General features: G+C 40.5%; 1 pseudogene across 1 annotated transcript; it reads left to right on the forward strand.

Annotated features, from left to right (window-relative positions):
- The first annotated feature begins 9010 nt into the window (after nucleotides 1–9010).
- Nucleotides 9011–17160, forward strand: LOC309652819 (large ribosomal subunit protein P1 pseudogene; annotated as a pseudogene). Its single transcript has one exon. The product of its transcript is annotated as a large ribosomal subunit protein P1 pseudogene (transcript).
- Nucleotides 17161–17809: the final 649 nt, after the last annotated feature.

Raw genomic sequence — 17809 nt, forward strand, 5'->3', positions numbered from 1 at the left:
GGCAGGGAGGGGTGGTGGCGGGAGAAGGAGCGGGAAGGAGCCTGAAGGGGAGGGAAGGTGGTGACGGTGAGGGGCGGGGTGAGCTAGCTGGGAAAAAAGAGGGAGGGAGTAAAAGTAAGGGAATGGAGAATGGAAACTTTGAAAGCGATAAAGGAATAAGGAGGGGTTGCAAGGCGAGAGGAATAACCCGAAATGGAGGAAAACGTAATCATGCCATTATGCCTAATGCTAGGGAGGAATGTCATGATGTTAAGATAGGAAAGGAAAAGAAAAAGAGCTTATATAGAAAGAAAAATGAGTTTTTCATTTGGTTGAGCTATAAATTGTTTCTTTTATGTCAAGGACACAGCTGACCCAATACTGAGTGTTTTGATACTTTTCTCAGTAATGTAGTTGCAAATCGTTTTACCTTCCTACCAGGAGCATTTTCTAAGATGGCTGGCTAGAGTTAAGGGTGCATTCTTTTTTTAAAATAATTATTTATTTATTTCTTGGCTGCGTTGGGTCTTACTTGACAGTGGTTTCTCTTGTTGCAGAGCACGGGCTCATAGGGACGCGAGCTTCAGTAGTTGTGGCTCAGGGGCTTAGTTGCTCCATGGCATGTGGGATCTTCCCAGACCAGGGCTCGAACTAGTGTACCCTGCGTTAGCAGGCGGAGTCTTAACCACTGTGCCACCAGGGAAGCCCTAGTTAAGGTTGTATTCTAAGGCCAAGAAACAGGAAGGTAACTAACACTTCTCCCTAACACAATTCCCAGGACCAACCCCAACCCCAACCCCCATCAGTCATTAACCCAGTAATTTACAGACTAAACAAAGCCACTTCTTTTACCAAATCCTGGTTCATACGTTTTGTCTCAAGACATTTTAGGAGAACAATATTGGCAAAAGTCAATCTTTTCTACCAATATAGTACATGAGCGCAAATTTTAAAATGAAGTAATCCTAAGAACAAACCTCTAAATTTGGTTAAATTAGCAACAATAAACCGTGTAAATCCCCTGTTGGGAGTTTTTATTTAACCTGAGGGTATTGGGGGGGAGGGGAGGTAGGAGAACACAATGCCAAATAAAACTAAATTTGCCAACCTGTTGATCTTTCTAACTACGGAAACATTCAAGGAGCATGTACTGAAAGACTCTGTATGCCACACACTATACCAGGTCCTGCCATCAAGAAGCCAGAGGGAGAAGAGTCTCAAAACTAATTTCTATAACAGTACTATAACCAATGTACAAAGTGCTGGGGCAACAGGTTAAACAAGACATTTGAGAGAATTCCGGAATAGTCAGAAAGAGCTTCACAGAGGAATTGAGGTTTATGCTGGATCTCAAAGAGGAAGTTTCCAAAAAGACAAGAGGAGAGAGGGTGAAAGGCATCCTGGGCAGTGGAAACAGGGGCAAAGCAGGGAGTTGTGAAAGGTCCTGGCCTGTTTATGGAAAAATGGAAAATGCAGTGAGGCTGGAAAGTAGTATGTCTGGTTGAAAGTAAGAAAAATGAGGCTCAAAGATGCCTGGAACATGAAGCCAAAAATTTTGGAGTCTACCCTGTAGGCTAGGGTAGACGGTATGGAGACCAAACTGGGCTTTTAAAAGCAGGGTAGTGACAGGATTATGGATGGAGTAAAAGCAGTTTGTATTGTATAGTTTGAGATAGACAAATCAGAACCCTAAGAATAAATCAGTTTTCTTAATTTTGTTTACACAGGTCCACTTTTAATTTTTTATTGTCTTGAAAAGTCCTTGGTTAAAAAGCAAATCCTCCTAGAAAAGGCACCAACTTGGGCCACTATCAGCTTTGTGCTGTTTGATGACAACAAGCTGAAAGCAAGGCTCTAATGGAACTAAGGCCCCAGGGCCACAGAGAAGAGAGATAAGAGGCCTCAAAGGGGGAAGATGGACTCCTACCTGTTTTGAATGTACCGTGTTGTTGTTCCTGTCCAAAATGAGACTGTAAACTCTTAAGGCCAGGGAAGGTATCCGAAAATATTAAACCCTCTTTTATTGTGTCTCACATTTCACACGGTGCTGAACAACTGTGTAAATGCAGAGTAAATACTTACTGAGTTGAGTATTTCATTGATTGAGAATAAAATAATGCCAAGTCTTCATAAGGGAGGATTAACTGGCTAATTTTCAGGACAATGATAAAGGTCATTCTAATTCATGTACTTATATTCCTTAGAAGGGTGTATGGATGGGCCAGCTGATAACAGCCCACAGTGGTACCCTTTCTAGGAGGATTTGTATTTTAACCAGGGACTTTTCAAGACCAAAAAAAAGAAAAAAAAAGTGGGCCTTGTTCTAATTCATGTAATTATATTCCTTAGAAGGGTGTATGGAAGTGCTAGCTATTTTAAAAATTACAAAAATTAGTGCCATACAAAGATAAACTTTTATGCTAACATACAGGATAGCTGAATCCTGTTAATATCCAACTACGTGGTAGTAATAATAGCTCCCAATCTGACACGGTTATCTAAGCCCTTCAGTCTTCCACATTACATGTTAGCTCTAAAAGCACAGATACTTGACTCTTGAGCTCTAGCTCACTTTGAATGACCCAGTAGTCTAACCTACTAGTTAAGTTTTCCATGAAATATCCTTAAGTGAGTTTTGTAGGAAAATATTTTTTCTTTTTTTTCTTAGTGATTAATAAAAATCTCCCTTTTGAGGACTTCCCTGGTGGTGCAGTGGTTAAGAATCCGCCTGCCGCTGCAGGGGACACGGGTTCGAGCCCTGGTCCGGGAAGATGCCATGTGCCACAGAGCAACTAAGCCCGTGAGCCACAACGACTGAAGCCTGCACACCCTAGATCCCGTGCTCCACAACAAGAGAAGCCACCACATTGAGAAGGCTGCACCGCAACAAAGAGTAACCCCTGCTCGCCACAACTAGAGAAAGCCCGTGCGCAGCAACAAAGACCCAACGCAGCCAAAAATAAAATAAATAAATAAATTTATATAAATAAGTAAATTAATTAATTAAAAAAAATCTTCCTTTTGACATTTTACAGTCTTAATTTATTTTGTGCCAGGTCAATTCTCACATATTTAGCACATCTTAATATGGATACGTAATTTATGTAATTTTTTTAATTTAACATTTACATTTTGTGGCACAAACCAACTTAGATATTACTATGTGATGTATGAAGACCAGGACTTTGTGTCTTTTTGTAACTTTGGACCAATTTAAAAGGAAGAAAAACCCACATTGCTTTGTAAAACATCTTTTACATCAAGAATCGACTAATTGGGGCTAGCTAAAACATAAACTTATGTTCTATATACCCAAATGTTTGCCAACCAACATTAAAGACATTCTCAGCATTAAAATTCATTTTTCAAGGTTAACTCAATGAAACCACAATAATCAAGTTGTGCAATGTAGGACACCATACAATTATGGCCATTATCAGACTAAACCCGATTGGGCACCTAACATATTCCATATATAGAATCTTTCATCTTGTGAGTTCAACTCATATCTTAGAAACATTAATAAAACTTTACAATGCTGCCAGATGAGGTACAGTTATTATTGGCCTTCTTTTAATCAAGTAAATAAATAAATCTGTAGCTATTTATAAAGGTAAGTATATGCATAAAGGAAGAGATACAAATAAAGACAGAGGACTATCTAATGTCCATTCCCCTATTTTTGTAGGCATCTCTCTAAAAAGGCAGAATGTAACCAGTTTCCCTTTTTTGATCGTGGAGATTCCCCAGGGTGCGTGGTTTGGGGTCTTCTCCAAACATCTCTGAGGAGGGGCTTGTCAGTGAATAGTCACTCCTTGAAGCCTTGTTATCCATGGGTGGGATTTTCCTTAAAAATAGGAGATACTGCTTTCTCAGAAAGATGTTCCTGCAGCAAGCATTGTTTAAGAATGTGTCCAGAAAAGACAACTGCTGGGTAAAAGCTGGTCCATGTTCTCTACCCACTTTTCGGAAGGACCATCTCTGAAGGAGGGAAATACAGAGGAGTCAAACCTAGCAGTGGTGACATAGTAAACATTATACCATAATAAGGGTTTTGTTATGCTATCAGTAGTAAGGGACCGCTAGGGGATGACTGAGGAGGCCAAAGCTTAAGCAATGATGATCCAGCTACACAATGTGAATTCACCCTTTGTCCATCCTGGAGTTGCTTTATAAAGCAAGGAAGTTAATAACAAATCCTGAACCTATGGTGTTCAGTAAAATGTAAATAAATGACACAGATCTCATGTTTTTAACAAAATCATTTCTCTTCTATGTAAAGTTAGCAACTGAAGATTTACTGACTTGGGTACATCAACCATTAGAGTACTTATCTCCTTATCTCAGAGATTTTATCTACTGTCATAACCTGTGAACCATCTGGAAAGTAGATTTTTAAGGACCAACAGTTAGGGGCAGGCAGTTTCCCCTGGGGGTTTGGGAGTGGCGGACAGATCAGTCACAGATTACTTCTTCCTTTGGTGCTGTCAAGCACTTGCTTATTAAGGAGTTGCTGGGCCTATTTTTAACCTTCTGTTCACTTTATCAATGCCTCTCACAGCCCTTCCACCCCCACCCTGCTTTAAGGTTTGATCTTCCAATGGCATTCAGCTTTTCTTAAGAGCAGGGCCAATTTACGTTTAAATCAGAGGTTCCCAACTCTAACTGCACAACAGAATTGCCTGGGGAGTTTTTAAAAAAACACCTTTGCCCAGGTCTGCACCTAGTCCAACAGAATTAGAATCTTGGTGAGTAGGGCCTCAATTATCAGTTTTTTTAAGAAGCTCTCTGGGTGATTCTACATAACTCCAGGGTTGAGGCAACAGCTGTAGGTGAAATAAGTACCACTGTGATCTGCATGAGGCTGATAAGCCTTTGTATTCCTTTTAATGCCTGAAATTTCACAATTATTTATTCACTCCTTTTGATAAAAATAGCCGCCTTCTCTAGAAATCCTTTTTTCAAATGCAAATTAGCCAGGGAGACTTAGTTCCTGACCCTTTTAGGTGAATGCTTCTTGGGAACAAAGGATAATACAAAAGTCCTAAGTGCCTGGAGGTAAACAGAACTATGTGTAGGCACTGCAATGTGGGTAGGGGAGGAAAGTTACCATCAAGGGAGGAAAGATTTCTGAGAGTACATTTTGCTGACCTCACAGTATTGCCTGGGGCCAACCCTGCTTTGAGAGGACTGCATATTGAGCATCAAGTCAAATTTGACAGCTTATCTCAGCTGCCAAAATCATGTTAAAAGAAAATTTAAATTTTTTAAAGAAGCAAAACAAAGAGCAGACATTGGAAATGTAGGTTTGGAGCTATCCATAAATGCCCAACTTTTGAATTATCACTCACCATATGGATGTTTCTATTGCCAAATGATCTGTTTTTCCTGATTCTATTAAATGTTCTTTATTCCCACAGATAGCATTATCTCTCTTGCCAATTCATTTGGTCATTCAACAAAAATGTATTGAGCAAACTACTCTGGGCAAGACATGGTGCTAGATGTCATAAGGGAATACAGAACTAATACGAAATTCCATTTGCAGTTGATTTTACAGTTTTTCAAAGCACTTTCACACACAATCTTATTTTATCCTCATAACCACACTGTGAAATAGGTCAAGTGTCATCCCCATTTTACAGATGAGAAACATGCTCAGGGCAGGAGGTTAAAATGACTTGCCAAAGTCACAAAACACAGACTTAAACCAAACCCAGCTTTTCTCTAACTCCAAATACAGTACTTCCCATAGTTTATAATTTAGTAAGGAGACATGCCATAAAAACGTTTCAAGTAATAGACAAGTTAGGAAAAAACGTTCAGAGCCCCACTCACCAGGAGGAAAAAATGAGGAATAATGAAACAACTTTATGGAGATGAGCCAAATCACAGTGCCCAAAAGGAGCCCAAGCTTGGATTTAGTTCAGGCCATCATCAAGCACACAGCACACAGCACCAAGCAATGCACCTTCAAAGAGAGAGTGGCAATTTGGTTATAGAAAATCAGTCCATTCCCTGGCTGGACCCTCAGCCAGTGGCTGATCCTCACCAAAGGTTGAATCCAGCTCCTCCTAGCCAAATCCAAGCAAACACTGAACAAATCTTGCCCGAGGACCCATCATGATCCAGTCACTGAGTATACAAAGACAATCCTTGCCCTCAAACAGTTCTCAACTGGCCTAGTGGGCGAGGCATACAACTACAGGACAGAGCAGATAAAGGCTGGTAATAGGAACACACAGGAGAGACACCTGCACAGCCTAGGAAGGTAGGGTGTGGTGGGGTGGAGAAAGGGTAGGGGTGGGGAGTTAAGAATAGCTTCCAGAGAAAGTAAATTTAAATCCCAGAGGGTAAGTGGGAATTAGCCAGGAAAGGGGAGTGGGAAGGAGCGGGGGGTGGGGTGGGGCACAGAAAAGAAAAATGGGGAGCACAGTTAAATCCTGAAGGTGAGAGAGAATAAGGCATATTCAGGAAATTGCAAGGAGACTAGTTCTCGGGAGTAGTTTCAGTCTTAACCAGAAACCCTGCAGTGCTCAGGACAGAAATCAAGGCAGCATCCCAGTCTCAAATCTGGTACAGCAATTCCTAGGCCTCTTAGCACTGGGCCTTATTTCTATACCCTACTTGCTGTTGGAGCTGTGGCTACTGATAATAATTCTTGCTTTGAGCCACACTGGTTCAGGAATTGGACAAGTTGGGCTCATCATTACATATAGGAGCTCAGAATCACAAAGGGCAGGAGGAGGGGGTGATGAGGCATGGGAAATAAGATAATGAGAAAGAAATGAGATGACACAGATGCACGTATGACTGCAATATTGGACAATGCTACAGGAATTCAGACGAACTAGAGCAGGGTTTGGGAAATGATGGCCAGTGGACCAAACTCAGCCAGCTGCCTATCTTTATAAAAAACGTTTTATTGGAACACTGCCATACTCATTCATCTACATATTTTCTGTGGCTGCTTTTGTGCTAAAACAACAGAGTTCAGAAGCTGCAACAGACCATATGGCCCGCAGAGCGTAAAATATTTCCTACCTAGTCGTTTACAGAAAAAAGAATTGCTGGGTTTCCCTGGTGGCGCAGTGGTTGAGAGTCTGCCTGCCGGTGTGGCGGACGCGGGTTCGAGCCCTGGCCTGGGAGGATCCCACATGCCGTGGAGCGGCTGGGCCCGTGAGCCACAACGACTGAGCCTGCGTGTCTGGAGCCTGTGCTCCGCAACGGGAGAGGCCGCGACAGTGAGAGGCCCGCGCACCGCGATGAAGAGTGACCCCCACTTGCCGCAGCTGGAGAGGGCCCTCGCGTGGAGGCGGGGACCCGGCGCAGCCGTAAATGAATAGATAAATAAATAAAAATTTAAAAAAAATTGCTGACCCTTGCTCTTAAATACGCTAAGTGCTAAAAAACGATATGGAGAATGTTTAGTGGTGGCACAAAGGACAAAGTGATTCAAAACATGCTAAGGATTTTCTGTTCCTAGTCTGCATCACCTTTGACACAGACTTCAAAGAATGGCAAGAGAATATTCTTCGACAGAATGACTAAATGTGGTATATTCACACAAGAAAATACTACACAGCATTGAAAAATAAATTGCAGTTACCTGCATAAATCACAGAAATAATGTTACATGAGAAAAGCAAATCACAGAATACATACATACAATTTGGTAATTTTTTGGTAAAGCTCAAAAATAAGAAAACTCATGGATATATAATGTGATAAAACTTAAAATATAGAAGGGAAATAATAAACACAAAATCCATGATAGGGGACTGCTTTAGGGGAAGCAAAGGGGGAGAATTTAGGTAGATTCAAAAGCATTGGTAGTGTTCTAGTTCTTAAGCTGATGATGGGTTCTTGGATTTTTGTTTTATTATTATGCTCCATAAATTACATGTCACACATATTCTTATGTATATATTAAAATTATATAATAAAAAGTTTTAAAAAGTATAAAGACAGCAAGTGGTGATCAGTTGAATGCTAGAGCATAGCAGTTTGGAGAATGAATACCTGGAAGAGATGGCAAACGACAACTAGGACTGATTTTTGGAACATTTAAGCATTTCTCCTGGATTCCCTGAAATTACTCAGGAGCTGGAGGAATCGCCATCCAAACTGGTGGAAGAATAGACTTCCCATGGTCCAGAAGATGGGGGCTTGGAATTGTTATTTGTATATTAATTATACAAATATGAACTTAATTTGTAGTATCAGGATGGTGAGATCTGGAAATCTACGGGTTACCTGAAAGGGGGAACAATGTGTACAAAGACATGGAAGTATGAGGAAAATCATGGCCCATTTAAGCAAATGCAAGCATGACCATGCTGTGTGACTGATGTGCAATAGGCCTACAGGACGGATGGCGGGAGACGAAGACAGGCAGGGTTCAGATCATGACAAACTTTGTACGTCATGCTCCAGAGTTTGGATTCGCTCCATTAGGTCATGGGTAACCCACTGAAGGGCTTCAAGCAGTGAAGGGAGTAATACGATCAGCTGTACATTTAGATATGTCCAGGTCTCAACAACCTTTGACTACAAAATGAGGTGACAGCTCCCCCCAATCCCCAAAGGTAATCTCAGTTAACAGTTTGCTAATTAAAGATCTTTTTCTATATATTTAGCTATATACAGAGTTTTTGCTTTTTTAAAAAAATAGTTCACACTGTGTGAATTGTTCTGTGACTTTTATTTCGCTTAATATTATATCATGGACATATTTCCGTGTCAGTATTCATAGATTTACCTCACCATTTTTGCGGGCAGCGTAGTACATTTAGCCCTCTGTATCCACCAGTTCGGCATCAGTGGATCCGGAGGGTGGAATGTACTATACCATTTCAGGTAAGGGACTTGAACATCGGGGATTTTGTTATTCCTGCAGGGGGTGGGGGGGAGGTGAGGGCAAGGGGGAGGGGGGAGGGGGGGAGGTGGCGGGAGGGGGAGGGGGGAGGGAGAGGAAGGGGGAGGGCGGTGGGGCGAGGGGGTCCTGGAACCAATCCACGGTGGATACCAAGGGACAACTGTATATGGATGTACATATTCCTGTCATTTTTAAAAAATTCTAATTATCACACTGTCTTGTCCCTTTTTCCCCTTTCCTTACTTTTGCTGGACCGACTGAATTTCCTTTTTTCCTTCTTTTTTAACTATTAGTGGCTGGGAAGTTCTATGAACTATTTATATTCTATTAATGGTTACCTTTCAGTTTTGTTTACTTATACAAATGACACACAAACACATTTTTGTAAAAAAGAATACAAAAACAATATAGAAGAACATAGGATAAAGAGAAGAAGTGTCCCTTCACTGTTAAGTTTGGTGCACAGCCTTCCTCAGCATTTATGTACATATATATTTATATTTATACAAATAAGCTTTACTGTCTTTTTAAAAAATGATATCATTACTGTACATATAGTTCTACAATTTGCTTTTTAAACCTAATATACATTGGAGATCTTTTCATGATAGTACATGGAGATCTATCTAATTCTTTTTAAAGCCTGTACTATTTGGTAATAAAAACATACCACATTTCATGTAATCATTCCCCTATTTTGGGACGTTTGGTTACTTCCAAATTTTTGCTACTACAAACATGCAGCAATGAACATCCTGTAACATATATCTTTGTGCATGTATAAAAGTATTTCCGAGAAACCATATGATCATCTCAATAGATGCAGAGAAAGTTTCGACAAAATTCAACACCCATTTATGATAAAAACCCTCCAGAAAGTAGGCATAGAGGGAACTTTCCTCAACATAATAAAGGCCATATATGACAAACCTACAGCCAACATCGTCCTCAATGGTGAAAAACTAAAACCATTTCCACTAAGATCAGGAACAAGAAAAGGTTGCCCACTCTCACCACTGTTATTCAACATAGTTTTGGAAGTTTTAGCCACAGCAATCAGAAGAAAAAGAAATAAAAGGAATCCAAATCAGAAAAGAAGTAAAGCTGTCACTGTTTGCAGATGACATGATACTATACATAGAGAATCCTAAAGATGCTACCAGAAAACTACTAGAGCTAATCAATGAATCTGGTAAAGTACCAGGATACAAATTAATGCACAGAAAACTCTTGCATTCCTATACACTAATGATGAAAAATCTGAAAGTGAAATTAAGAAAACACTCCCAATTACCATTGCAACAAAAAGAATAAAATATCTAGGAATAAACCTGCCTAAGGAGACAAAAGACCTGTATGCAGAAAATTATAAGACACTGATGAAAGAAAGTAAAGATGATACAAATAGATGGAGAGATATACCATGTTCTTGGATTGGAAGAATCAACATTGTGAAAATGACTCTACTACCCAAAGCAATCTACAGATTCAATGCAATCCCTATCAAACTACCACTGGCATTTTTCACAGAACTAGAACAAAAAATTTCACAATTTGTATGGAAACACAAAAGACCCCGAATAGCCAAAGCAATCTTGAGAACGAAAAATGGAGCTGGAGGAATCAGGCTCCCTGACTTCAGACTATATTACAAAGCTACAGTAATCAAGACAGTTTGGTACTGGCACAAAAACAGAAACATAGATCAATGGAACAGGATAGAAAGCCCAGAGATAAACCCACGCACATATGGTCACCTTATCTTTGATAAAGGAGGCAAGCATATACAGTGGAGAAAAGACAGCCTCTTCAATAAGTGGTGCTGGGAAAACTGGACAGGTACATGTAAAAGTATGAAATTAGAACACTCCCTAACACCATACACAAAAATAAACTCAAAATGGATTAAAGACCTAAATGTAAGGCCAGACACTATCAAACTCTGAGAAGAAAACATAGGCAGAACACTCTATGACATAAATCACAGCAAGATCCTTTTTGACCCAGCTCCTAGAGAAATGGAAATAAAAACAAAAATAAACAAATGGGACCTAATGAAACTTCAAAGCTTTTGCACAGCAAAGGAAACCATAAACAAGACGAAAAGACAACCCTCAGAATGGGAGAAAATATTTGCAAATGAAGCAACTGACAAAGGATTAATCTCCAAAATTTACAAGCAGCACATGCAGCTCAATATTAAAAAAAAAACAACCCAATCCAAAAATGGGCAGAAGACCTAAATAGACATTTCTCCAAAGAAGATATACAGATTGCCAACAGACATATGAAAGAATGCTCAACATCATTAACCATTAGAGAAATGCAAATCAAAACTACAATGAGATATCATCTCACACCAGTCAGAATGGCCATCATCAAAAAATCTAGAAACAATAAATGCTGGAGAGGGTGTGGAGAAAAGGGAACCCTCTTGCACTGTTGGTGGGAGTGTTAATTGATACAGCCACTATGGAGAACAGTATGGAGGTTCCTTAAAAAACTAAAAATAGAACTACCATACGACCCAGCAATCCCACTACTGGGCATATACCCTGAGAAAACCATAATTCAAAGAGTCATGTACCAAAATGTTCACTGCAGCTCTATTTACAATAGCCAGGACATGAAAGCAACCTAAGTGTCCATCAACAGATGAATGGATAAAGAAGATGTGGCACATATATACAATGGAATATTACTCAGCCATAAAAGGAAACGAAATTGAGTTATTTGTAGTGAGGTGGATGGACCTAGAGTCTGTCATACAGAGTGAAGTAAGTCAGAAAGAGAAAAACAAATACAGTATGCTAACACATATATATGGAATCTAAAAAAAAAAAAAAAGATTCTGACGAACCTAGGGGCAGGACAGGAAAAAAGACGCAGACATAGAGAATGGACTTGAGGATATGGGGAGGGGGAAGGGTAAGCTGGGACGAAGTGAGAGAGTGGCATGGACATATATACACTACCAAATGTAAAATAGATAGCTAGTGGGAAGCAGCCGCATAGCACAGGGAGATCAGCTCGGTGCTTTGTGACCACCTAGAGGGGTGGGATAGGGAGGGTGGGAGGGAGGGAGACGCAAGAAGGAAGAGATATGGGGATATGTGTATATGTATAACTGATTCACTTTGTTATAAAGCAGAAACTAACACACCATTGTAAAGCAATTATACTCCAATAAAGATGTTAAGAAAAAAAGAAGGTATATTTAAATTTCGATAGACTGCCATATTACCCTTAAGGAATGTTGCACATACACATCCACCTTCAGAATGACCACTGATTGCCCACACCATTAGCAACGTTAAATATTATCAAACTTTAAAAAGTTTTTGTCAAAATACTACATGAGTTCATTCTCACTATAAAACAACCACAACACAGCAAAAGTAGAATTGCCCACTTGACCACCATCCCCTGATCCCTCTCAGGAAACTGATTTCCACCTTGCTATTAATTTTTTATAATGGTTTCATTCTGCTTGATCTTCTTAGTAATAGCGTAATAATTTACTCAAGCTTCTTAGACATATTCTTTCTTTCTTTCTTTCTTTCCTTCCTCCTTTCTTTCTTTCTTTCTTTCTTTCTTTCTTTCTTTCTTTCTTTCTTTCTTTCTTTCTTTCTTTCTTTCTTTCTTTCTTTCTTTCTTTCTTTCTTTCTTTCTTTCTGGCTGCGTTCGGTATTCATTGCCGTGCGCAGGCTTTCTCTAGTTGCGGTGAGTGGGGGCTACTCTTCATTGCAGTGCACGGGCTTCCCATTGTGGTGGCTTCTCTTGTTGTGGAGCACGGGTTCTAGGCGCGTGGGCTCAGTAGTTGTGGCTTGTGGGCTCTAGAGCACAGGCTCAGTAGTTGTGGCACACGGGCTTAGTTGCTCCGTGGCATGTGGGATCTTCCCAGACTAGGGCTCGAACCCGTGTCCACTGCATTGGCAGGCAGATTCTTTTTTTTTTTTTAACATCTTTATTGGAATATTTTTGACCGTTCTAATTATTCTTTTTTTTTTAAATTAATTATTTTTGGCTGCATTGGGTCTTCAGGCTTCCTCTAGTTGCGGCGAGCGGGGGCTACTCTTCGTTGCGGTGCACAGGCTTCTTGCTGTGGTGGCTCCTCTTGTTGAGGAGCACAGGCTCTAGGTGTGTGGGCTCAGTAGTTGTGGCACGTGGGCTCACGGGCTCTAGAGCGCAGGCTCAGTAGTTGTGGCTTGCGGGCTTAGTTGCTCTGCGGCATGTGGGATCTTCCTGGACCAGGGCTCAAACCCACGTCCCCTGCATTGGTAGGTGGATTCTTAACCACTGCGCCACCAGGGAAGTCCCCGTTCTAGTTATTCTTTTCTAGTTATTCTTAACACACAATCCCAAAATTTAGTGGCTTAACACAAAAATGTAATAATAATTATTATTATATCTCATGCTTATTTGGGTCAAGAATTTAGACAAAGCACATCAAGCTCATTTTGGCTTCATGATGTCTGGGGCCTCAGCTGGGATGACTTGAATGGCTGAGAACTAGAATATTTGGGGGGGGGCTGGACACCTTCTTCTCCAGACAGCCTCTCCGCGTGGCAAGCTTGGGTCTTTTCACAGAAGGACGGACTCAGGGTAGGCAGACACATTACATGGTGCTTCAAGAGTCCAAGAGTAAGTGTTCCAAGAGGCCTAAGTGGAAGCTGCAAGGCTTCTTATGTCCTAGCCTTATACATTCCAGAATATCACTTCTGCTGCATTCTTTTGGTTAAGGAAGTCACTAAGACAAGCCCAGATTCAAGGAGAGAAGAATTAGACTCCAGAGAGAGAGAGGTGCTGAAGAATCAAGAGAGAAAAGGGATAATTGATAAGGCAAGGTTTCTGAGAAAATGGAAAAGAATGGAATTCCAAGGGCAGGTGGAGAAATGGGTCTCAGAAGGAGGGGTAGTTCTTCTATTGTTAGAAGAATGAGAAAAGTTAAATGGAACGGGATGAAGGTAGACAGTTGCAAGTTGTATGTTTGGTACCAGGCAGATGAAGGCAATCCCATCTTCCTTTCCATTTTATGTATAAAGTAGGATGTGATGGTTAGGGGAGGGGTGGCAAAAATTTGAGAAAAGTGGAGAAGGTTTGAAATAGTTCAGAATAACTTAATAAGAGATAAGATTGGGGTTGCTGGCCAGACTTTCAGGCATATTTGAAGTAAAATATTTCTCTAAGAAATCATCAGATCATGTGAATAAGTAAGGATATACAGAAGTTCATAACACTACTCAACAAGGTTGAATATATATATATATATATATATATATATATATAAGATATATGAGATTACCCTGTCCAAACATAGAATGTGTTTTCTTTGCAAATACGCATAGAACATTTGCCAAAATGACTCATTTATTAGCCTGCAAAAATGCAGAAATCATAGGAGTAACAGTCTCTGATCACAGTGCAATAACATTACAAATTAGCAACAGAAAGAGCCCCCAAAATCAACACCCTTAGATAACAGCTTTCTTGAGATAGAATTTATATGCCATAAAATTCACCCCTTTAAAGTATACAATTCAATGATTTTAGTATATTCACAGAGTTGTGCAACCATTGCCACATTCTAATTTTAGAACTTTGTCATCACCCCATAAAGAAATCCTGTCCCTTTCCTCAGCTGCCACTTAGGTGGCTAAGGCCGCGTTGGGGTGAGGCCCTCACATCATCGGGCGACTAGAAACACACCAGGCAGCCCCTGCCTAGCACTCGCCCGCACCATGGCCTCCGTATTAGAGCTCGCCTGCATCTACTCCGTCCTCATCCTGCACGACGATGAGGTGACGGTCACGGAGGATAAAATCAATGCCCTCATTAAAGCAGCTGGTGTAAATGTTGAACCTTTCTGGCCAGGCTTGTTTGCAAAGGCTTTGGCCAGTGTCAACATTGGGAGCCTCATCTGCAATGTGGGGGCTGGTGGACCTGCACCAGCAGGAGGTCCTGCCTCCTCCACCACTGCTGCCCCAGCTGAGGAAAGTAGAAGCAAAGAAAGAAGAATGTGAAGAATCTGATGATGACATGGGCTTTGGTCTTTTTGACTAAACCTCTTTAGTAACACGTTCAATAAAGAGCGGAGCTCTTTGCTGACAAAAAAAAAAAAAGAAAGAAATCCTGTGTTCATTAGCTGACACATCCTATTCCCACCTTTCCCCATACCCTGGCAACCACTAATCTACTTTCTGTCTCTATGTATTTGCCTATTCTGGACGTTTCATATAAATGGAACTATACAATATGTGGTCTTTTGTGATTGGCTTCTTTTACTTAGCCTAATATTCTCAAGGCTCATCCATGTAGTAGCATGCATCAGAACTTCATTCCTTTTTATGGCTGAATCATATTCCATTGTATGGGTAAGCCATATTTGTTTATTTCACCAGTTGAAGGATATTTGTGTTGTTTCTACTTTTTAGCTATTATGAATAATGCTGCTATGAACATTCATGTACAAGTTTTTGTGTGGGCATATGTCTTCATTTCTTGGGTAGATACCTAGGAGTGGAATTGCTGGACCATTTGGTAACTCCATATTTAACATTATATGGAACTGTCAAACTGTTTTCCAAAGAGGTTGTACTGTTTTATCTTCCCACAGCAATGTGTGAGGGTTCCAGTGTCTCCACATCCTTGCCAACACACGATATTATTTGTCTTTTTAATCATAGCCATCCTGATAGGGTATTTTTAAAACATTTAACAAACTCTTTTAGGATAGTTTTACATTTACAGAAAATATATAAGAATATTACAGAGAGCTCCTATATATCCTGTACCCAGTTTTTCCTATTGTTAGTATTACTATGGTACATTTATCACAACTAATGAACCAATATCGATACACTATTAATAACTAATGTCCATATTTTCTTCAGATTTCCTTAGTTTTAACCTAAATGCCCCTTTTTTCTCCTCCAGGATTCCATCCAGGACACCACATCATCTTTAGTCATATCTCTTTAGGCTCCTCTTGGCTGTGACCATTTCTTAGACCTTCCTTGTTTTTGACTACCCTGACAGTTCTAAGGAGTCCGGTCAGATATGTTGCAGAATATCCTTCAATTTGAGTTTGTCTGATGCATTTTCCATAGTTATACCAAGTCATACCAAGGGTACATGCTATCAACATGATTTATCATTGATGAGGTGAACCTTGATTGCCTGGCTGAGGCAGTGTTTGGCTTGTTTCTCTACTGCAACACTACTCTCTTTCTCTCTTTCCAAACTCCACTGTTTATAAGGAAGTCATTATGCACATCCTACACTTAAGGAGTGGGCAGTTATGCTCCACTGGCTTGAGAGAGTATCTACATAAATTATTGGGAATTCTTCTGTACAAGAGATTTGTGTACTCTCCTTTAATTTATTTATTCAATCATTTATTAATATCAGTATGGATTTGTTGATATTTATTTTATACTTCGAATTATAATCCAATGATAATTTTGTTGCTCAAATTGTTTCAAATTTGGCCATTGGAAGCTCTTTCATTTGGCTCCTATATCCCTTTGACATACCTCTATAATTGCAGGGGGTTTTTGTTTTTATGTTTGTTCAGATTTTTATAATTAAAAAAAATTTTATGGTGCTCCCGACTCATCTTATATTTTCCATGCCCCAGTCCTAGAGTCAGCCATTTCTCCATGGAGCCCTGATTCCTTCTATTGGAGAATGGAGGAAAATTTGGTGCTATCTACTAAATTAAATATCCACTTAACCCTCAACTCTGCAATTCTGTTAGGTATGTAGCTTAAAGAAATAATGGCATTTGTTTTGAAAGAGGTATGTGCAAGCAGTTTTTTGTGTGTAAGCATTTAAAATGCAGTATTATATGTATTGATAATTCACTTAAATATTTATTGCATGCTTATTATGAGTTCAGCCTATTCTAGGCCTTGGGGATATAGCAGGGAGTCAGACAAAGGCCCTACCTTCTTCTTTTATTTGTTTTTTTTTAAATAAAATTATTTGTTTATTTATTATTTATTTTTGGCTGCGTTGGGTCTTCATTGCTGTGCGTGGGCTTTCTCTAGGTGCGGCGAGTGGGGGCTACTCTTTGTTGTGGTGTGTGAGCTTCTCATTGCAGTGGCTTCTCTTGTTGCAGAGCACGGGCTGTAGGCACACGGGCTTCAGTACTTGTGGCTCGCAGGCTCTAGAGGACAGGCTCAGTAGTTATGGCGTACAGGCTTAATTGCTCCGCGGCATGTGGGATCTTCCCAGACCAGGGCTCGAACCCGTGTCCCCTGCACTGGCAGGCAGATTCTTAACCACTGCGCCACCAGGGAAGTCCCAAAGTCCCTACCTTCTTTTTTTTTAAATTTATTTTATTTTAATTTATTTTATTTTTGGCTACATTGGGTCTTTGTTGCCATGTGTGGGCTTTTCTCTAGTTGCGGCTAGTGGGGGCTACTCTTCACTGTGGTGCGCAGGCTTCTCACTGCGGTGGCTTCTCATGTTGAGGAGCATGGGCTCTAGGCGTGCAGGCTTCAGTAGTTGTGGCATGCAGGCTCAATAGTTGTGGCTCACAGGCTCTAGAGCGCAGGCTCAGTAGTTGTGTCCAACAGGCTTAGTTGCTCCGTGGCATGTGGGATCTTCCCGGACCAGGGATCGAACCCGTGTCCCCTCCATTGGCAGGCGGATTCTTAACCACTGCACCACCAGGGAAACCCCTACCTTCTTGAAGCTTACTATCCACTGGGGGAAACAGACAATCAACAACAACAAAAATAAATAATTTTAACGTCAGGCAGTCCTGTCACTCAGGGTACTGGCAGAAAAGAGAGGTGCATTCAAACAGAAGGATTGATAAGCATTTAATGAAGGAGTATTTACAAAGTTGTAAACAATGTTAAGTGAAAGGACAAGAAATGATTCAGCAGCCACAGGTGGGAGGGGGATGAGAAGACATTACCATAGCTTGGCCCTGAGTCAAGC

Source organism: Balaenoptera physalus, assembly GCF_965194825.1.
Source record: "Balaenoptera physalus genome assembly, chromosome: X".
Lineage (NCBI taxonomy): Eukaryota > Metazoa > Chordata > Mammalia > Artiodactyla > Balaenopteridae > Balaenoptera > Balaenoptera physalus.